This window comes from Panthera tigris, chromosome B1 (assembly GCF_018350195.1).
Source record: "Panthera tigris isolate Pti1 chromosome B1, P.tigris_Pti1_mat1.1, whole genome shotgun sequence".
NCBI classification, from domain to species: domain Eukaryota; kingdom Metazoa; phylum Chordata; class Mammalia; order Carnivora; family Felidae; genus Panthera; species Panthera tigris.
Genome location: NC_056663.1, coordinates 135,445,308 through 135,468,671, shown reverse-complemented (window position 1 = coordinate 135,468,671; position 23,364 = coordinate 135,445,308). Strand labels below are relative to the sequence as shown.

Below are 23,364 nucleotides of genomic sequence, written 5' to 3'. Positions count from 1 at the left end.
AAGGGACCCTTAAAAAGACTAAGGCATTATTTGGGGATCAATTGAAAACAAATTAATTGAATAAAGGTCCCTTATCACAGTACTGAAGTTTAATATCATTTAGTGGAAAGATGTTCAGGTGAACTTCTTATCAATGGTAACCAGAAAAGATATGCATCCCCCAAAGGCATTTTTCTTTCTCTTTCTCCCCCTCCTGCTGACACACAATCTGGCCCATCTGCCTAACATAGTGTACCCAAATATCCAGGGCTTTAGGAAATATCACATTGGATCTGAGCACAAAGTTTGGTCCTATTCCAGCTCCTCCCAGGGAAATCACTGGCTCACATGTAGTACAGTGGCTATACAGAAACCAAATCAAAGTCCCATTCAAAAAGAGAGTCTAAAGAAGCAAGGGGTGACCACACCTGCCTCAGGGCCTTTGCACTTATTCTTTCTGCTTGGAGCAACCTTCCCTAAATACCTGGATAGCTCTTGTCCCTACCTCCATCAAGCCTTTGTTCAAATGCACTCTGATCAAGTTGGGCTTTCTCTGACCATACTATCAAAATGGTGCCTCCTTTTAGCTTATCACTTTCAAACATCTTACCCTACTTTATTTTTCCTTCTGAATATTAATCACTGCTTAATATTATGTTATTCATTTACTTATTTTCTATCTTCTCCTCTTAAAATTTCAACTCTATGAAGTCACGGACTTTGCCTGTTTGCTTTTTATCTTGAAGCTTTTCACACAGTATGGCACATATTAGGTGCTGAATGAATTAATGAATGAATGAACAAACTTAGAGGGTAAAGTCAAGGACAGTCAAAAGGTCAACATCACAAGGCCAAGCCAGCTATGGAAGCAGAGGATATATGAACGTATCTGAGATCTATTACAAGCTGTACACTTCAAGTTACTAGTTTAAACTTCCTGGACCAGAGTTTACTTATCTTTAGTAAGTGCACACAGCACTTTATTTCCAGTTCTAACATTCTATGAGCTAGGAGATGAATTTTAAAATGATGATGTAACGTACTGTCAGTCTCAGGTGTCCTGATCTTGAGCCTGCTAGAAGGAGCCAGGCAGAGATAGTTGAAATAGATGTTTCATGGCCATTTTTTGAGTTCCAGATTTTTTTAAGTTGAAGAGCCAGTTTGAGCTATCCCAATCCCCTCAACATAGTGATAACTAAAATTTGATGCTGTTATCTTTATCTTGAGTCTAATCCTGTGTTTTCCCCAGATATTCACCTTCTTAGTCTTTCATAAAAACAAAAACAATGAGTTTCTCATAAACTAAGCAAATAAATAAGTACAATCTAAAATTCTATTTAAGAAAAATGAACAGTATTAAAGAGAGAAAAGAAAGCTGAACAAAGAATTTCCCTGGAAATATTTTACATGGTGCAAATGGCATCAAAACATCAAAAAGATAAATAGAGATGGCACATTTTAGCTCAAAAATACCTTGGGCTAATAGAAGGGTATAATTATGTTATCAATGCCACTTCCGGTCATGACTTAGAGTATTATAGCCAAGAGAATATTACTAAAATAATTGGAGAAGTTTTGTTTACTTATTTAGCCTATTGACTTAAAGACTCTGGGCAAATGTACAAAATACTCATTTGAATTGCAAATTGAATCCATCAGCTAAAGTTCCATATTTTTTAAAGTCAGATTTGGAAACACAAGCCATTAATTCATAAACAGTCTTATGTAGAGTATATGAATTAGCCTATCACAAAGATAATGACATAACATTATTGAACAACATAAAATAACTTCCTTTTATTTTCCCATAATGTCTAAGTTCCAGGTTTCCTGGCTCTCTCATAATGCCTGATGGTGCCGCAGGACAAATACGTGTGAATTGCAGTTGCAGTATGAAAAGTGACTCCGGAAAAGGCGTGTTGGAGCTCTCAGGCTGATTCCCTGTCAATAGCCTCTACATCAAACTGCCTCAGTGTCTAGGTCAAGCAATGCTTTCCAGAGATGCCAGCACTGTCCAGTCAATGCAAGATCTGAACACTGAGATGTGCATAGTTGGTCTCTTACATCAGGCCCCGTAACAATGATCTGCTTGGGGTGGGAGGTGCACGGAAGGAGGAACCGACCTGATGTTACTTTATTGTGAATTTGTATGATCATAATGGCCTTTCACAGAGAAGTGGAACACTTCAGGGTTGATTCTAGTACTGATCTGTAGGAGATGGATGTTTCCAGTCTGCCCCATCTCATGGTGCTATGACAAGACACAGAGGTTCGAGCTGACAAAAGCATAGGAGTTAGAGAACTTACTATGTAACCAAGCATAACTCCTTCAAAATAACTAGAGGGGAAGCAGACACATTTGCCCATGTCCAAAGCAAATCCTGCAGCCTTCAAGGGTAAAACAAACTTTGGCAGCCTCTATATTCAATCCAGTTAAAACAGAATTATCACGCTATTTGACATTGTGTAGCCTCTGCATTAAATAAAGAGGCAAAGAGGAGAGGATTGCATTTTTCACTTTCACTAGCATAAATGAGCATGCTGTTGCACAGAGTAGGAATCTAAAACAGTTTGAGTCATCACTTTCACAATGGTATTTGTTTTGTGATCTTGATTTTTTATCTAAGGTTTGAGTTCATTTATCCGAGAATAACCAATAGAAAAGTAGAAATTTGGGTTAAACAGCATTTTTTTCTGTTTGATGCCCAATAATTACCATGACTGGATTATTTGATCAGACTGACACAGGCATTGAATGTCACACTGACATAGCCATAATCTGCTATCTTGATTCATTTATTAAGAAAATAAAGAGAACAAGTGATCTCCATGCTTTCTTTCAGCTATACAACATTTGTGAGGCCTGCAATCACTTTCAACCTTCATATTTTTCACAGACATTAATTTTCTCAGATATTGACAAGTAAGAGAAGGTGATTAAGAGAAAAAGGGCTTTGAAGGCGGACAGCTCTGAGTTCAGACACTGACATGTCACGAATTAGGTATATAGCCTTGAGCAAGCTACTTGGCCTATTAGAGCCTCAGTTTTTTCATCTTGAGCATGGGATGATAATATAGCTATATCATAGGATTGGGGTGAGAAATAAATGAGATAATACAGATAAAACAGCATAGGGCTGGAAGCGTAATGAATACTCAGTAAATGTTAAGTATTTTCATTTAAAAAGGCCTTTAAATGACAAAAACAAAGCAAAAAAATATCATCTTCAGATATTGTTTCACAAGTTTGTATTTTAACTTGGGAAGAGAAATAATGTTCAAAGAAATTACCATTGAATACATAAATAGATTCTCATGGAAAGTTACTATCTTCATGGAATGAAAGATGAAGGTCTGTAAAATATTCCTTCTATGAAAACATTAGACAATGAAAGCTTCCTCAGCCTGCCTCTCACTTCGATCTCAGGAAAAATTGTAAATGCCCAACTATGGGAAGTGGAAAGCAATCAACTTTCCTGTTCCTGAGTCAGTTAACTAAGAGCATTAAAATTCCTTCACAAAATCCCCTCTTCCCAAATAGCTGACTAAACTTTTAGATCCTGCCCTCAGAGTGATGTAGACTAATGCCTGCAATGCAACAAGTGCAGACTCAGGAAGTGAGTTTTGTTCTGTTTTGTTATTTTGCTTTGCTTTCCAATGTGAGTAGAAAATTCAGATCAAACATGATCTTATTGTGAATTTTTAAAACTCTCTACCATTCACAGCATCACTTCTAAGATGGTTCCAAGGATGTGCTGTCTTGCTATAGGCCTGCTGGCTTTTAACCCATTATATCAGTATTCATGGCATGTTGGCATCAGGTGTGCTCAGTGGGCACCTGAGAGAGCTGGGTCATGGCTGAAAGCACTCTCGGTGACTCTTCCCACAGGTGTTTTCTGCAGAGGTTAGAGTCAACAAACAGAATATTTGATTTAACAAACCTCTCGCTTTATGAGACATGTTTTTTAAAATTATTACCCTCTCATTTTATTTCTCAAAGTCAGATTTGGGCTTTCTTTACATTGTGGTGGGGCACAAAGTAGGAGTCAGGAAGACCTATGTTCAACTTCTGGCTCTTTGCATTGAATGCATAGTTTGTACACTGGGCATGTGATTTCTTTTTCTGAGCCTCAGTTTCCTGAGATTATAATGCATATAAAGTGATTAGCATGGTGCATAGTTGTAGCAAATAATGAAGAAATATTTGTTCTACTATCATATTACTACTACTATACAGTCTAAAAAGGAAAAAACAAAAAGAAAAAAACTCATCTAACCTGTTCACAAAGCTGGTCCCAAGTAACCTTTCATATGGCTTATTATTTTTTTTCAAGTTGGTCTTAATTAAACAGGTTCTTGTCTTAGAGATAGTACTCAGAGACTGGTCTAAGGAAGAACCAAAGAGATTTACTCTCAAATACATCTTTACAGCTTCATCACCATAATACCTAAGCATTCATGTGGACAACATCATTTCATCATAAATGAGAAGGTCGTACTATTGAACTGTAATCCATCCATTGATTTATGGTCCCAAGTTCCTCCAAGGATTTTCACAAATGCCTGTGACGTTTCCTAGTGCTGGACTTTGCATTTGGATCTGTGATTTAGATGACAGATGTGTGAAATCATATGTAGCCAGACAAATCCCGGGTGATAACACATTTGAGGGGGCTCAAGCAGTGATGGATTAAGGCCCAATCAACCAGATCAGCTAATCTGAGCCCTCCTCAGTGACACTGGCCCTGATGCTTTAAAGGGGCACCCCCAAATAAATTACTTTCCAGAAATAATACTTTCTGCTCTGCATCTGATCTTACAGTATTTCCTTTTCCACAATAAGTCCCAAAACCACTGGACAAACCCTGCCTGTTTCTGGAGAATAGATTATTATGTCTGGGATTAACATTTGCCTCTATTGACTGCTTAACTTTACTTGTAAAATCTCATATTCCAAGTAAAAATGGGATTATTAATATGGACAGTTTGACTGATAATAACCATTTTTGAAAGTCTGACAAAAGCAGAAGCTGCAAAACCAAAGACTTAATAAAAGCTTCTTAGATGCTAAAGAGTTCATTCCAAAGAAACCCAGCAACTCACATTCAGATGATACATAAAATCAAGACTTTCCTAGGAAGAAGCTAATATAATAATTTGACACTGAAGCCTTTCTCAAGAGTGAACCTTATGGCACCATGTATAGGCTTACTTTCAAAATAGATTATCCCACATATATTTTTATGGAATTAGGAAGGAGACAAGAAAAATCACACTTTAGCATAACAGTAAAGAAACAGAACACAAGACAAGCAGCTATACTAAAAGAAAAAGCAGAGAGTGTTCTGAGCTCCTGCACGAGGATCTCTCTAATGCTGTGCAGTCCATGCACCACCTCAAGAGTGCTCCCATTCAATTTCATAAAAGTCAGGCTTGAATGCTTTACTATTCCATCGTTTCTCTAGGCCTCTCACTTGATTTTTGCTGTCAGAATCAACTTTAGACATTGTTTTCCTCTTTGATTGTTGTTTAAAGTGTTATCTAAAATAGGTCTCTGCAGCTGCAGGCCTCTATGCAAGTCTGTGCTGCATGCCTTGAATACTCAAGAAATTATTTGTAGTAAGGATCCGATGTCATTCATTATGCGGTGTGAGACTGAGAAGCAAGTAAGTTTATATGTCTCTATCTTTGATTTTACCTTGTTCTTGTTTCCTTACCTGAAATTTTTTTACTACCCTGAAACTTCTCTATGCTATTGTCCTTTGAACCACGTTAAAGATGACATTCCACTCAGCATAATAGTCTAGTAGTTCACTAATCCAAATCCCCCTTTAAAACAGGCCTGCCTCCTAGCAATTTATTTTCTTTGCAGAACTGCATCAAAACAAGCTTTTAGCAATGTTTCAAATGGTAGAACATAACCTCAGAAGCTGATTTGTACCCTGCCTCCCTTATCCACTCTTCACACTAAAAACAAAACAAAACAAAAACAAAACACGGCCACTAGTGTAGCTATGAGCATAAGAGGGTATGCTGGCCCATATACTCCAAAGCAATCAGAGTCAACTAAACAGAAATCAGGAAGGGGCAAGAATATAAAGCATTCTCATCTTGTCCACTTTGCCAGTTTCGCCTCTATTTTCAGGACTCTTTCTTTACGGACTTCTTGGAATTCATAGGAAGACAGATGTCGGTATTCTTCTGAAACAATTATTAGGGAAAAAAAGTAGTGACTGGGAGCAAGAATAACAATGTGAAGGGAACAAAGGTAAAATTCATAACTCAAGTAGAACTACTCAGATTAATTTGGCGGGAGGGGGGGGGGGAATATTATTACCTGATCCAGCGGTCTGCAAACTGGATCAGGGGCCAAACCCAGCCTGCCACCTCTTCCACATCCATTGGTCTACTCATTGTCTCTAGCTGCTTTTGTTCTACAATGGCAGAACTGGGCCTTTGTGACAGAAAAAGTATGGTACACAGAGTCTAACATATTTATTATCTTTTCAGAAAGATATTTATTATTTTTTCAGAAAAATTTTGTTAGTCTCTAATCTTCAGCCAATGACCTATATAGTATTTAAAAATTACATTTGCACACTCAATACTCTTACAATCTTTGAAAGCTTTACATATTAAAATTCACCTATCTATGTTTAATATATTAGGGAAAGAATGCATGGGAAGGGGGGGGGACTGTACCTGCACACGTTTTGGAGGGTGCCCTAAAATGAAATATATAAAACATGTTTGCTAGGAGAGCTTCCTGAATACTCAGAGGGTTAGCATATACAGAGCATCAATGGTGTAATCATGGAAAGATTCAACTTGAAACCAAGAGCTAGAAGATAGAGTCCCGGTTATATCGCCTTGGACAAGTCATTTAGCCTCCCTTCCCTCACTTGCGTAGTGGGAACTCTGATGCCTGCCTCCCAAGGTTGTATAAATCAAATGGAATTACCTATGTGTGTGTACATCCTTTGTTAAGCTGTAAATCACACAGATGTTAAGTTGTTGTTTTTGTGCAGTGCCCTGAATGCTTTCCATGTACACGGTATTCTGCACAAGTATATCTCGGTGGACTGATTCATGTAGTTAGAATTTTCCCTTAACATCCCTTGCCTCCTCCACCCCACCTTCATGAGTTCTCTATATTTATCAAAGCACCATTTCAAAGAAAGCATCCCTTCAACTTGAGAAGTCTAAAACCAAGAATCAACACATAAGATCCTCAGTCCAGGTCCATGTCTGGAGGAGTCATTTCAAAATAATCTTCATAGAAGTTTGCCATTTTCTCCCACCTACTATTTGTAGTTCATCTCATGGCATTTCTATACCTGACATTTCCTCTCTTAGCTGCAGCTCCATTCATACCTGTCCCTCCTCACACCCTCTCTCCCCACTCTCCTCTTTCAATTCCACCCCAGTCCCCTTTGATCCTTTTCTCATTTCTAATTCTGAAAGCCCTTTGAGAAAGGGGGAGGGGAGGAAAACAAAAGGTTAATTTTCTCCAGCCTGCCCAGGCCGACTTAATGTAACAGAAGGCAGCAAATTGTATTGATTTAGTGACATGCAACTGTCCAGAAAGAGCTATTTATACATTATTCAGGACAAACACTGTCATAATGGACAAACAGCAGCAGCATCTGGGATGTTAATGTCTACAAATAAGATTATTCTTTGAAAGGATTAGGATGAAGCATTTTGTGTAATTAGATTTCTCCGTTTCAGGAATGAATTGCCTTTTAGCAGTAAAAGCTGTCACTGAGGGAGCCATTAGCTCCTTATAACTGAATTAAATGCATAATTAGTGACATGATCACATTAGGATTTGTTTCATTTTTAACTAATCTGAGGGGGGGAGGGCCGGGGGAACGCTGGGGAGTGGAGGCGGTGCCATTTCCAGGTCACTGCGGCCTTCCTCAGCTGGGATAGGCCTCAGCTGGTGTGCTGAAGTTGGTAAAAGTCAGGCGTGTGTGAATCAGAGCCCGGGCCTCGCCACGGCGACGGCCGGGCTATTCATCACTGGGTGGTGGGTGACAGTGACTGATGGGCTAGGCCCGGGCCTGGCACTTCACCAGTGCAAGAATCATACGAGCCAGGGAACAGAATGACAGCTGGAGCGCTGTGTCAAGTGGTGGAGAGACCAGAGCTATTAATAATGTGTGCCACATGATCTCGGCCGCGAGAAAACAATGACTTAGACATTGGTGAGAATAAAGATTTTACATTTAGTCCAGGGGTGACTCTTCTCCCTGGCACTTGTAGAATAAATCGCTATGCAATCAGCATGTATGAAAATCAGGCAATGCATATATTAGAGCCCAGCCAGTGAAGGAGGGGACATGGGTGGGGATTTAAAAATCCGTGCATTGGCTATATATGCTGTTAATCCCATGCTCCTGACATTTCTGCAAATGCCTTGAGGTAGGAGAGAATAAGTAACAAGACAATGAGGAGGGCCTTCATGTTTACTCAGTCACTTGATCCTTTCTGCATGTCTTTGCTGAACGTCTACTATCCTCAGTGCAGTGTTAGGTACTGTAAGAGGAATGAAGACGCATGGGGCATTGTCTCTGCCCTCAAGGAGCTTAGCAGAATTCAAACGGAGCTGAGACACCAAATACGTGTTGTTGCAATGCACTGACATTTTATTTGCTTTGAATGACCTCTAATTTTGTTTCTTAGTCTGAAAGTTAGGTTGAGAAGAAACGAGCAGAGTAACAAAGGAAGCTTGGTAAGGATACTTCCATTTAAATTGCATATACATGACTCAATAATGTACATGATTTAACACCAGTAATGACAGCACTAGGTAATGGTAACCTGGGGGAGATAGCAGTTATTGAGTTTATGAAGAAGGAGCTCACTCCTGGCTTGGACTGAGCACTCTATTACTAGGGGAACTGACAGTTGTTGGGCATTAGGTTCTGGATGATTTCAAGTTTCTAGCAGTAGTAATGGAAGCTTCTCCAAGGAAGACAGAAATGGAGAGCAACTAAAATGCTCCAGTCCTTCAAAAACTCATCCCTCTTCCCCACCACTGAAGCCTATACCATAACTTCATTTAGAGATCCGTGATGATCAGAATTTACCAGCCCACGGTCATCTTTTGACAGAGTCCACCTTGAAGCCAGAAGAGAAATTAGAATATAACAATTAGATGAATACCCTTTCAGACCTAAATGCTCAGGATGCTGCGATTAAGATGTGCTGTTGCAGAAAGAAAGATTTTTAACTCATGATTGGTAAAGACAGTTGTAAGGATATGTCACTGGTAAGCATGATGATTCAGTAAGATGTTCTTTGTGCCCTCCAAAGAGATGGTTTGAGTTCTATTAAACTCTGTTAACCTTTGCTGTACCAGAAACAGACCACATCAAATCACCTTAACTAATGGCTTCAGCAAAAGTCAACAAAAGAGAAGAAAGTAAAATTCTTATTTCTTAAAGTTATCATTGATAGAACTTAACTTTTAAAACAGACTTTTGTGAATTACTTGAGAAAATATAGAGCTTTCATGATGTTATGCCTAGAAAATGTATGTAAAAATTCACATATAACCTTTATACATTGGTGAGCATTAAGATTTCCTGTTCTTTGAGGCAAATATTGACCTTGACTTCACCTCGGTCAATATTTACCTCTCAGGTCAATAGATCTTGATGTTCACCTCAACAGAAGTCAATATCTACTTATTATCTCATTTCTATCTGTCAGGTAGCAGTGTGTAATCAGTAATGTGAATTTTCTTCCCTTATGCATTTCCTGAGGTTAAGATGGGATTAATTTTGGACCTTATCCTTTCCATTTGCTAAATACCTTCTCCCCACAGGAGTGAACAGAAGTTTTGTACAGAATATTAACTATGTATTTTCATCTTCTTCCCTTGCTCTGATACCCATCCCAAATTAAGGTAGCACATGGGTAGGATAAAATGTTTTCATATGAGAACTTCATTCACTTACTGAACAAATATTTATTGCCCATCATATATCTGAACCAGGCTACATCTGGCATATAGTTGGGATATAGGTAGACATGGCCCATGCCCTCAAGAAACTTACTGTCAAGTGCAATACTTTCCAAATCCCAATTTTGGGGAAGATGTCAGGCAGGCTGCAGTAGCATCACTAGAAGAGTGTTTAGAGTCTTTTTGTTTGGTTTTGTTTTTAGAGAAATTATCATTTTTACAAAGAGCAGCCACATACCCAATGGTGTTCTGGTGAATAGGCCTTTATAGGAAAAAGGAAAAAAGCCCCAATTTGTTGCATTTTCTGACTTCTATGGTATAAATACTCTCTACCAATGTGAAATCACTGGTTGGGAAAAGATGCACAGAATCACAAGCAAGTTCACACTGGCTCCAGCAGAGCACTGCTACCCTTTGCTTAGTATTACCCACTGTTAACACTTTACCCTCTTTGATTTGTTATTGTTGCTTTATTCTCCTCCTCCTCCTTTTTCTTCTTTCTTTCTTCTCTGCATAATATTTTGGGGAGGGGGGCTTTTTAAACACAGATTCCAAAACCCCAAATCAGGAGAGCTGCAGTGAGATTCTGGATGTGATAAAAATTCCACAGGTGATACTAATGCATGCCCAGGCTAAGCAAGAGTGGCGCATTCTAGTAGAGCTAATATAATTCCACTTACTCAATTTTGAAATTTGGAACCTTTATAGATTCCACCTTGACCTTTATTCAAGAAAGAACCAGATGAATTTTCCTGGACTCTTCTTGCACCATGCCATGGCACCACAGCCTTCTATCCACCTGGCTTTAATGTTTGGTTTGGCACAATCTACCCCTTGACTGATTATTCTCTATAAAATCTGATTTGAACTTTTCCCTCTTCACTCTATTCATGTAGAAAAATTACTTCAAAATGCTCTGTACTTACTCAGAGTGAACTGTGTAAAATGAAAGTAGTACATAAAGGAATAAGATATATTGTACTGTTCAAATGATCAAGGAATCCCTTTTAAGTCATTGATAAAGAACTTTAGATGGGCGTTGACATTTTTAATGCTTGTTAATTTACTCGTGGGAATGCTTTCCTGGATAAATTTAGCTGCTAAGCCCTGTCTTAATGTATACAGTTTCAGTAACAGATCTATTTACCAGACAGCTCAAACTATAACTTTTGGTTGACAAAATTCAATTGCAGACTTTCTCCATGAGAGTACTCAACCACAACCTAGTGATGTATACACTGTTGCGATGAAGCCACTGTAATGTGAAGCAGTGCTGATCTGTAAACATCTTTATCTTGCCAGATAGATACATCCTTTGAGTTTCAGGACTGGACCATCATGCGCAGTCAAACTGCTTTGCAGGTATTCCTGGGAGCAGTACAGTTTTGAGGAAGAACAGAGGTTGACTCTTCCAAAAGTCTTGCCAGCAATCCACTCACTAGCGAGGTCACCTCCAACAAGTTACTTAGACTCTTTGACTCTCCATTTGTTCATTGGTAAAATAAGAGCAATAATAATATGCACCTCACATTTTTGTTGTGAAGATTAAGTGAGGCATCATAAATCAATTACCTAACAAAGTCTGATGGATAAAAGGACTGTAATAGATTTTATTTCCCTTCCTTCTGCCTACTACCACTGCAACTACCCATATCATGGTCACACTGATGGTAATATTGTACATATATTTTAATGTTTCACATATATGTGCACACACACTCATGTACACACAAATATATAAATATATTTTATAAAGTGGAGTCTCAAAAATGAAGAATGAAGAAATGGCAATGGTCATGATGACAATGATTTAAAAATGAGAAAGAAAGAAGATGAGTAGTAAGGGGAGCTTACAGCAATAAAAAAAAAAATCATGTTTGTAATTGACGAACGGAATCATTGCTTGGATAAAAAGTGTGTTACAAAGTTACCAGAATGGCTTAATATTGGAATACTAAAGAAAACAGAGATCAGTTTTGTTTTTTGTTTTTTAGAAAAGTGGTGAATTCTATTTGTTTACTTACAAAAAACCTAGACAATAAATTTTTTATCTAGGTAAAGACTGACTTTATGAAAATGTAAATCTCCAGGAAACAACCTGAAAAGATTTCTCAAGTAGTGAGGGTAAGGATGGCCAGTTGTGAACACCAATAAACTGAAAAGCTTTCAAGTTGTTTTCATGCTGACACCTCCTAAGAGGAAGGGCTAACATAGAAATGTAACTTTTATGAACTGAAATTTACATTCATTCACAAACATAGTAATACTATTTATACTTTCCAGAGACAGTCTAATATTTATGTATACTCACTTGGTATGGTTTATGTTTAAAGTTCAGTATTGAGCTCCAAACCAAATTCTGCAAAGAAACTCCCTAAAACCTACAACTATCCGAGATGCCTCTTCCGTACACCCTGGGAAGGCTCTTTCTTTTCACAGACCCTCAACAACCTAACATGGTTCAAGTGTTTACAGAAATTATTTCAGTCTCATAGACAGATCTGCTCATGGCTTAGGTGACTTGTTTCCACTGAGGGAGGACTCAGGTATTGTATGTAGTCTGCAATTAACTGTTCTCCCTCCCTCACTCCTGCATTTACCTGGAGAGGTAAATAACAGCCACCACAGAATTTCCCAGCTGCTTTTCATTGTCTTATTACTTTATTTTTCATCTACGATGTACAATATAGAATTCAATTGAAAGAACAACAGCTTCCAGTGGCAATGTACTCATTTCCAATAGATCCGTTAACTCCAACACAGTTAAAATGGTGATCATTTCAGTTTTAAACTGACTGTGACGAAAATCAATAGATCTCTTTCACCCCTGAAAAACTGGGTTCAGATCTGAATTTGCTCTCAAGTGAAATCAATTTGGTGGCCTCTTAACCCAGTGTCTGGGAACCACTGGTCCCCATCACACAATCACCCTGTTGCTTTTATTCAGCCTGGTTGCCTTTACTCTAGAGAGACAAGGGATCATAGGTGAGAGAAAAGCCAAGATGGAGTTGAGGATGAAAGTTGACTTAGGGGAAATCTGACAACCACCAGTCAGGTGACAGTAGTGCTTTATGGAAGGGAGTTGGGTTTGATGAGAAGGAGGGGGAAGGACAATAGATAGATTCTGTATCTTGATGTCAGGATTCACATCTTACATAGAGCTTCTCTCTTTGACTAATTCTGGATATGCTGCCCATTTCCTTTTCTCTTTTGAAACTGAAGTGAAATTTACACTTAAAAATTCACACTGAAAGTAGAACTAGGTGCTGAAAATAAAAACTTTGAAGATTTATATAAATGCTATTTACAATTTTAAGTCTTCAAGAACCAAAAAGTTAAAACATATACCAAATCCAAATTCAACCAGGTTTTCATGTGACAAAAATTCTCTGACTTGGTTTTTTTGTTATTGATGTGCTGAGTAGTATGTACATATTTAAAAATATAACATATATGATATATATGGTAATTCTCTTCTTTTGTCAAAGTTATCAGCCACTACCATGAATGTTGAACAAGTAGATTTTTTTTAATTTTTTAACATTTATTTATTTTTGAGAGACAAAGAAAGAGCACAAGTTGGGGAGGGGCAGAGAGAGAGAGGGAGACACAGAATCTGAGGCAGGCTCTGAGTTGTCAGCACAGAGCCTGATGCAGGGTTCAAACCCACAAACTGTGAGCCAAAGTCAGACACTTAACTGACTGAGCCACCCAGATGCCCTGAACAAGTAGATATTTTCAATTGGGCCTTTCTTTAAAATATTTTATTCTTTTTTGAAATTTGGGAATTCAGTTTTTCAATATGGTAAAGGATTTAACTTTACTCCTTGTGAAAATTATGCTTTAGATTAACAGTCAACCAATAGAGATACTTTGCTTTAATAACAATAAAATATAAACTGAAACTTAAAAGTTTTAATTTCACTTCTTTGGAGCTCTTTTATTCATACTCAATGAAAATAAATATGGTTTATTTTCATTTCAAAGTTGTAAAATCACAATAAAGCTGGAGCTTGAGCTTTTATATTTAATTGTTCTTACTATATTTACCTAAATAATTATTACAATCACATTATTTCCCTAAGTTGTACCATAAAATCTGACCACAGTTGACCTTTGAACAACACAGGTTTGAATTGAATGGATCCACTAATATGCAGATTTTTTTTCAATACAGTATAGTACTATAAATGCATTTTCTCTTCCTTATGATTTTTTAAATAACATTTTAGTTTCTCCAGCTTACTTTATTGTAAGAATACAGTATATATTTAATATATGAAATATGTGTTAATTAAATGTTTATGTCATTGGAAAGACTTCTGGTCAACAGTAGGCTATTAGTAAAATTTTGAGGGAGCCAAAATTTATAATAAGTGGATTTTTGACTGCAAGGGGGTTGGTGCCCCGAACCCCTGCATTGTTCAAGAGTCAACTGTATACAGATCCACTGAAGAATTGGTGTGGTTATTGGGATAAAGTCCTCTCTTCCTAACTAGGCTTATAGGGCTCATGATCTGGCCTTTTACTTTTTCAGTGTCCCTTGTACTTTATTTACAACCAATACTGAATTTATTTTAGTGCCTCATATTGAAGTACTTTCTTGGCTTCTAGCCTTTGCAGGTGCTATTCCTTATGGCTCTTTATTCTTCTTTCATATCTTCACCTGACCCATACCTATTTTTTTCTTTTCTCTTTCAAGTATATAATTCAATGATTTTTACTAATTTATAGAATTGTGCATCCATCATCAAAATCCAGTTTTAGAACATTTTCATCATCTCAATAAGATCCTGTGGCACTTTGCACTAAATTCGCATTCCCACACCCAGCCCCAGGCAACTAATAATCTGCTTAATGTCTCTGCCTTTTCTGGGCTTTTAATACAAATAGAATTATACAATAGGTAGTCTTTTGTGTCTGACTTCTTTCATTCAGCATAATATTTTTGAATCTTATCTATGTTGTATCATGTATCATTAGTTGGTCCCTTTTTATTACTAAATACAATATCCATTGTATGTACCACTTTTACTCATGTATTCACCAGTTGTACATTTGGATTGTTTCCAAATAGATGATTACAATTAGTGCTGGTATGAATATTCATGTAAAAGTATTTGTGTGGATAGATGTTTTCATTTCTGTTGGGCAGTTACCTATGAGTAGAATTATGGGTTATATGATAAATTAATGTTTAACTTTTCAAGAAACTGCCCAACTATTTTCCAGAGTGGCTGTATCATCATATATTTCCACCAGCAGTGTGTGACGATTCCAATTTCTCCACATCCTCACCAACACTTGGTATTGTCTCTTTTTGACTATAGTTATTTTAGCGGATCTCTTAGATGTGTATCTCATAATAGTCTTAATTTGAATTTTTATAACTATTGATATTGAACATCTTTTCATGTGCTGATTAGCTATTTGTATGCCTTTTTCAGTAAAAGCTTTTGAAGTATTCAGCTTCTTTTGATTGTATTGTAGTTTTGTCACCTGATTATTGAGTTATAAGAGTAATTTATTTATACATTCTAGATATGAGTGTCCTTTATCAAATATATGCTTGGCAAAAATTTTCTCCCCATTCTGTGTCTTGCCTTTGCAATTTCCTAACAGCTCCCTTTTGAAGCACAAAATGTTTTAATTGTGATAAAGTCAGTCCAATTATCAATATTTTTATTTTATGAATTATGCTTTGGTGCTGTATCTGAAACTTGTTGCCAAAACCAAGACCACAAAGGTATTCTTCTATGGTTTCATTAACAGTTTTGCAATTTTATTTTTGTATTTAAATCTATGATCTGGTTTGAATTGATTTTTTTATATAATAGGAGATAAGATTCTAAATTCATTTTTTGCATGCAGATATCCAATTGCTTTAGTTATTTGTCCAAAATACTAACCTTTTGTCCACTAAATTGGCTTAGTATCTTTGTCAAAAATCAACTGACCATAAATGTAAGGGTTTATTCTGGACTTTCAAATCTGTTCCACTGATAGGTCTATCCTTATGCCAGTACCACACATTTTGATTACTGAGCTTTATTTATAGCAAGTTTTGAAACTGGAAAGTGTAAGTCCTCCAACCTTTTTCTCTTTCAAAATTTTTTGGCTATTCTGTGTCCTTACATTTCTATGTGAATTTTAGGGTTAGCTTATCAATCTCTGCAAAAAAAAGAAAAGGGGGAACGCTGGAATTTTGATAGCTATTGCACTAAGTTTATATGGCATTGTAGGGGTAATTGCCATCTTAACATTATTGAGTCTTCCAATCCATGAACATGGGATATCTCATAATTTATTCAGATTTTTAAAAATATTTCTCAACAATGTTTCATAGTTTTTAGTGTACACATCTGCACTTTTTAAATTAAATTTATCCCTAAGTATTTTATTCTTCTTAATGTTATTTTTAATGTGATTGTTTACTTAGATTCATTTTTGGAGGGTTCAATGCTACTATGTAGAAACACAATTGAATTTTGTATATTGATCTTGTATCAAATAACCTGGCTGAACTCATTTCTTAGTTGTAGTTTATGAGGATTCTGACTCCAGGTCAAAATCCTATGTGTGATCCTTCAGTCCTAACTATAAACAATTATAGACTTGGTCTGGCAGGCCTCATGGAGGGCAGCTTCCATTCTCATACCAGCCTTGGTGTACAACCAATGCATTGCAGTTTTCTTAATCCTGCAGCCAAAAACTCAGTTCCCCAATCTGAGCCAGCCATGCTCATATGCATATCTGTGTTCTTAACCAAGGTACCTTCATTCAGAGGTGTCCTTATTGGAGGCCTGAAATGAGGCACTTTCCCTGTATCTCTTCTGAGACCTCCTTATCAGGGCCCTTGGCTGAAGCACTTTGCCCCATTTTGACATAATACCTTCCTACTCTGAGCCTTTTTCCTTCTCCTTTTCTTCGTTCCCCACCCCCTCCTCCAGCCCATAAGAGGCAGCATCCATTCAGAACTGTACTGTAGCCCCCTGTACTGTTACCCATCTGTACTGTATCCACCTGACCCATGTCCAAAACCATTCCATGAAGAAAATGGAACACTGAGAGCAAGTGCCTCATTCTGCCTCTTGCTTGCTTGGTCACATTTAGTAAATAAAAACTTGATTGTTACTTTCAGTTTGTCTAATTGTTCTAATATACGAGCTCCACTTATTGCTTGATAGGTTTCTTTGTATATTCATAATATTTTCAACATATAGAATCATGTCATTCTGAATAAAGAAAGTTTTACTTCTTCCTTTCCAATAGATGACTTTTATGTATTTTTTTCTGTCCGACTTTAGTGGATAGAATATACAGTATAATTTTGAATAAAAGTGGTGAGAGCACACATGCTTGCCTAGTTCCTGATCTTAGGAGGAATGAACTCAGTTGTTCATTATTAAATCTTATATCAGCCATAGACTTTATAAATGTCCTTTATCAGCTTGACAGAGTTCCCTTCTATTCCTAGTGTGTTAAGAGTTTTTATCATGAATGGGTATTCAATTTTGTCAAGTTCTTTTTCTGCACCCATTGAAATGATTATGTCGCTTTTGTCCTTTATTCTATTGGTATGGTAAATTACACTAAAATTAATTTTGGGATATGAAATATGCCTTGTGTTTCTGTAATAAATTCCACTTGGTCATCGTATATGATCCTTTATGTATGTTGCTGTATTCAGTTTGAGAGTATTTTCTTGAGAATTTTTGCATCCACATTCATAAAGAATGATGGTCCATAGTTTTGTTTTCTTGCAATATCTTTGGCTTTGATATCAGAGTAACTCTCATTTTGTAGAATGAGTTGGGAAGTATTCCTCCTCCCCTCTACTTTCTGGAAGAGCTTGGGAATGATTGGTATTATTTATTCTTTATGTGTTTGATAAAATTCATCTGTGAAGCTATCTGAACCTGGACTTTACTTTGTGGAAGTACTTTTAGTATTATTCAATTTCCTTATATTTTTATAAATATATTTGAATTTTCTATTTTTTCATATGTTATTTTTGGTACTTTGTGTCTAAGAATTTGATCATTTTATCTAAGTCTTCTAATCTATTGATATAAAGTTGTTCATAGGAATTAATTTTAATCCCTTTCAGTTCTGCAAGGGCAGGAGGAGTATAGATGTCAGAATAGTAAGGGACTCTGGGCTTGTCTTATTCCTTGAACATAGCTAGAGCAAAACCAAACCATTTTGAACACCTAGAAAATCAATCTGAGGATTAATAGAACAATCTTCATAATTTGAGGAAGAGAACATGGCAGCTTCTCTTAACAAGCAAACCAAAGCATACCTAGGATCTAGCTTCCTTTATTTTAATTTTTGAATTTTTATTTCATTGTATTATTGTTGTTGTTGTTTCTTCCTCCAAAATGAAAAGATAGAGGAGTACACTTCAAAAGAAAGAACAGGAAGCAATGGTGGCCAGGGATTTAATCAATGCAAATATAAGTAAGATGTCTGAACTAGAATTTAAAACAAAAATTGTAAGTATACAAGCTGGGCTTGAAAAAGCATAGAAGACACCAGAGTTTCCCTTTCTGGAGAGATAAGAGAACTAAAATCTAGTCAGGCCAAAATTAAAAGTGCTATAACTGAAATGCAAACCCAAATGGAGGCCATAAAAATGAGGATGGATGAAGCAGAGGAACAATATAGACAATAAAAGTATGGAAAATAATGATGCTGAAAAGAAGAGGGAAACAAAGGTCAAGGATCACAAAGGCAGAATTAGGGAACTCAGTGATTTATTAAAATGGAATGACATTCATATCATAGGAGTCCCAGAAGATGAAGAGAGAGAAAAAGGGGCAGAAGGTTTATGTGAGTAAATTTTGGCTGAAAACTTCCCTAATATGGGGAAGGACACAGACATAAAACTCTAAGGAGTACAGAGAACTCCTATTAAATTCAACAAAAGCTGGCCATCACCAAGACATATCATAGTGAAATTCACCAAATACACAGACAAGGAAAGAATCATTAAAGCAGCAAGGGAAAAAAGTCCTTAACCTACAATAGAAGACAGATCAGATTCACAGCGTATCTGTCCACAGAAACTCGGCAGGCCAGAAAGGAGTGACAAGATATGTTCAATACGCTGAATGGAAAAAATAAGCAACCAAGAATACTCTATCAAGCAAGTCTGTCATTCAAAATAGAAGGAGAAAAAGAGAGTTTCCAAGACAAATAAAACCTAAAGGAGTTCAGTCCTACAAGACATTTTAAGGGAGACTCTTTAAGTGGATGGAAAAAGAAAACGAAAAGCAATGAAGACTAGAAAGGACCAGAGAGCATCAACAGAAACACCAACTCTACAGGTAACACAGTGTCACTAAATTCATATCTTTCAGTAATCACTCTGAATGTAAATGGACTAAATGCTCCAATCAAAAGACATAGGGTATCAAAATTGATTTAAAAAAACCAAAAAACAAAAAAGCAAGATCCATTGATATGCTGCCTATAAGAGCCTCATTTTAGACCCAAAGACACCTTCAGATTGAAAGGCAGGGGATGGAGAACCATCTATCATGCTAATAGACATCAAAAGAAAGCTAACGTAGCCATATTTATCTCAGACAAACTAGATTTTAAAACAAAGACTAACAAGAGATGAAGAAGGGCGTTATATCACAATTAAGGGGTCTATCCATCAAAAAGATCTAACAACTATAAATATTTATGCTACCAATTTAGGAGCACCCAAATATATAAATCAATTAATCACAAACATAAAGAAACCCATTTATAATAATACCATAATAGTAGGAGACTTTAATACCCCACTTACAACAATGGACAGATCATCTAAGCAGAAAATCCACAAGAAAACAATGGCTCTGAATGACACACTGTACCAGATGAACTTAACAGATGTATTCATAATATTTCATCTTAAAGCGGCAAAATATATTCTTTTCAAGTGTACACAGAACATTCTCCAAAATATTTCACATACTGGGTCACAAATCAGCCCTCAACAAGTACAAAAATATCAAAATCATATCATACATATTTTCAGATCACAGCACTATAAAACTTGAAGTCAAACAAAAGAAAAAATTTGTAAAGCCCTCAAATACATGGAAGTTAAAGAACATCCTACTAAAGAATGAATGGGTTAACCAGGAAATTAAAGAAGAAATTTAAAAAATACACGGAAGCCACAGAAAATGAAAACATGACAGTCCAAAACCTTTGGGATGCAGCAAAGGCAGTCCTAAAAGGGAAGTATATTGCAATTCAGGCCTATCTCAAGAAAGTCCCAAATATACAACATAAACTTACACGTAAAGGAGTTACAAAAGGAACAGCAAATAAAGCCTAAAGCCAGCAGAAGGAAATCATAAAGAGTAGGGTAGAAATAAATGATATAGAAACAAACACATACAAAAAAATAGTAGAACAGATCAACAAAACAAAGAGCTGGTTCTTTGAAAGAATTAACAAAACAGATAAGCCTTTAGCCAGACTTATCAAAAAGAAAATAGAAAGGATCCAAACATATAAAAATCACAAATGAAATAGGGGATATCACAACCATCACCACAGAAATACAAACAATTATAAGAGAACACTAAGAAAACTATATGCCAGCAAACTGGGCAATCTGTAAGAAATGGACACATTTTTAGAAACTCACAAACTGTCATTTCTGTGAGGACAGTAATGGTGTCCCCTCTTTAATTCCTGACTTTGAGTTTTCTTTTTTGCTTGCCGAGTCTCTATAAAAGTTTGGCAATTTTTAAAAATTTTTTCTTACCAAAAAAACCAACTTTTGGTTTCACTGATGTCTTCTATTGTTTTTATGTTTTCCATTTTTTGATATATGTTTTATTTCCTCCCTTCAACTTGCTTTAGGTTTAGTTGGCTCTGTTCTTTTTCTAGTCCCTTAGGTTATTTTTTTGAGATCTTTCTTCATTACTAATATGGGTGTTTAACACTATAAAAATTTCCTCTGAACACTGTTTTAGCAATCCCATAATTGTGTTTCCATTTTCATTCAATTCATATTATTTTCTAATTTCCCTTGTGACTTCTTCTTTGACCCATGAGTTCTGTAGATGCATTTCCTTTATTTTTCAACATTAAATACAACTCTATTGTCATAACAACGGTGCATCTTTAAATGAGAGCATTGACAAGACATTGCCTCTTAACCTGAATTTGCAATAAAAGATGTTTTCAGAAATAAGTATTTATGAAAATGACAAGCTAAAATAAGTTCTTAAGGCAAATAGTTATAAAACCTGGACAGAGGCTTCTAAGCTTTCCATCTTCTAAAAACAGCTTCACAAATCATTTAGAAAATCAACGTAGAGGTAATAATAATAAACCCCATTTCCCATCCATTCTTGAAGCCAATCTTTCTTGAAAATTGATCAAACAGTGCCTGCTGTTGAAGATTGCAATTAGGCCTGACCCCATACTTAAGTTTTGATTCTGGATCAGTTTTCTGGCTTGGGCTAGTCGGGAGTTACTTCCTTCAGAATTATCAGTGAATTTAAATGAGCATGCATTAACATTATCTTCTCTTTCAGCTCTGCAACAATTTCTGGTAGAAAGTTGTGAATATCTACCTCAGATTCATTTACTGTGACTTTTGTTTTTAAGAGCACATCATTTTGTCACTGTGACAGCAGCCAGGGCAGCATGGGTAGAATACAAATGGAAACCAATGGGAGTCCCACAGGTAATACAGAATACAAGGTTGTAAGTGCTCCCTTTGAACCAACCCTCAGTGCCAACTAGGAAGGGAGCTTCCCATACCATGTCATTTGTGACTCTATAGAAAACTACAGATCCAAGGGACTGCAACAGGTCCCAGGAGAGGTGCAGAATCAGCGAGCACAGCACAGCACACCATGTGCATTGGAACACAGTGCACTTCTCGGGCTGCAGGATGACAGCCATGGGGCAGGATCCTGGCTCCTCTGCCTCCAGGCCCGCAGGGTCAAGCAGCAAGGACCCATTCACCACCTGTGTGTCCCACTCCATAGAAACTGTATAAAACAGTTGCCTTCTTAGCAACATCGCAAAAGTCACCCCACAGCAGCTTTGCTTGATGTGAGTGAGGCTGCCAATCTTCCTGCAGCCCACGCCTATGTTTTGAACACCTAAATGTGTTTCTTTTTTAATTTTTCATAGATTCCTACCCTCCCAAAATTTCTTTCAGTTATCGATTTCTAATTTAGTACCACTGCATCAGAAAACATACTTTGTATAATTTTTATTTGTCAATTGTGCTTTGATGAAGCTGGGAAAAAATTTACAGGAAGGCATGACAATAATGACTCATCAAATAAAAAACATCAATAAAGAGAAATTACTTTAAAAGCTCAGTCATTTATCCTGCTTTTGCTTTTTCTGGGCTTTCCCATTCTCCCCTGTGCATTTTCTAGGCCTCACGTTGAGGTAGGGGGCATTAGATAACTAGGCCCTCTCTAGTCTCTCTTGGGAATGTGCATAGCCTTTTACAAGCATACACCCTTCAAAACCACCCAAGCTATGTGAGAGTTTAAGGCTCACTATGGCTACCTTATTTACCTAGATCTCCCTGCTGAATTTCTCGCTAGTGTGCATGTCTATTGCTTACCCCACCTCAATGACAACACCAAGCTAGCTGTGAAGCTGGAATTTTCTGACTGTTTGCCACTGAGATTGCTACTGCTTACAATGCCTCAGGGCATGTACCTGCTCCAAATCAAGTCAGCCTCTTCAAGTAGTTCTTACCTCTTACCCTACTCTGGTAAACTTCTATACCAATAGAGCTGAAGAGCTAAAACCCCACCGTTATTTAAGATTTTGTTGTTTTTCTTGAACAAATGTTTCTAAGTTTCTAGAGTCCTTAATAAATTGTTATTTTTTGAAAGTTTCTTCCATTTCTATCATTGATTTTTGAGAAAGGGACTTAGCTAGCCCCATATTCTGCTATTCCAAAAGTTCCTTCCCAATACCTACCATTTTTATCTTTATCTAACACCAAGTCCTTTAATGTCACTTCCTAAGACTGAATTAAATTCCTCTTCAAAGTCTTGACTTAGGACCCTGTGTTGTTTCAAAAGATTTCTCACATTAACCACAAGTAGCTCTCTGTTTATTAATATGGCTACCTCACCAGACTATAAACTCACAGAGGACAGTGTGTGTCTCTTCTGTTCACTGCTTTACCTCAGCAGCTAGCATAGCATTTGACACATGGTAGACATTCCATGAAAATAATGGATTTACTTGGATTAATGAAATGAAATTTAAATCCATAGACTCATAAAGGACAGTAGCTACTGTAATTCTGATATGGAGTCAGAACTGAGGTCATTTGATGGTATCTAGGCATAATCTTTGACTCATACCATTTATCCAAAATATTGGATGTATGTCAATGAATGTTGATGAGG

General features: G+C 36.8%; 1 pseudogene; it reads right to left on the bottom strand.

Moving 5' to 3' along the window:
* Window positions 1-21,414: 21,414 nt before the first annotated feature.
* LOC102964291 lies at window positions 21,415-22,000 on the bottom strand (annotated as a pseudogene).
* Between the last annotated feature and the right edge of the window lie 1,364 nt (window positions 22,001-23,364).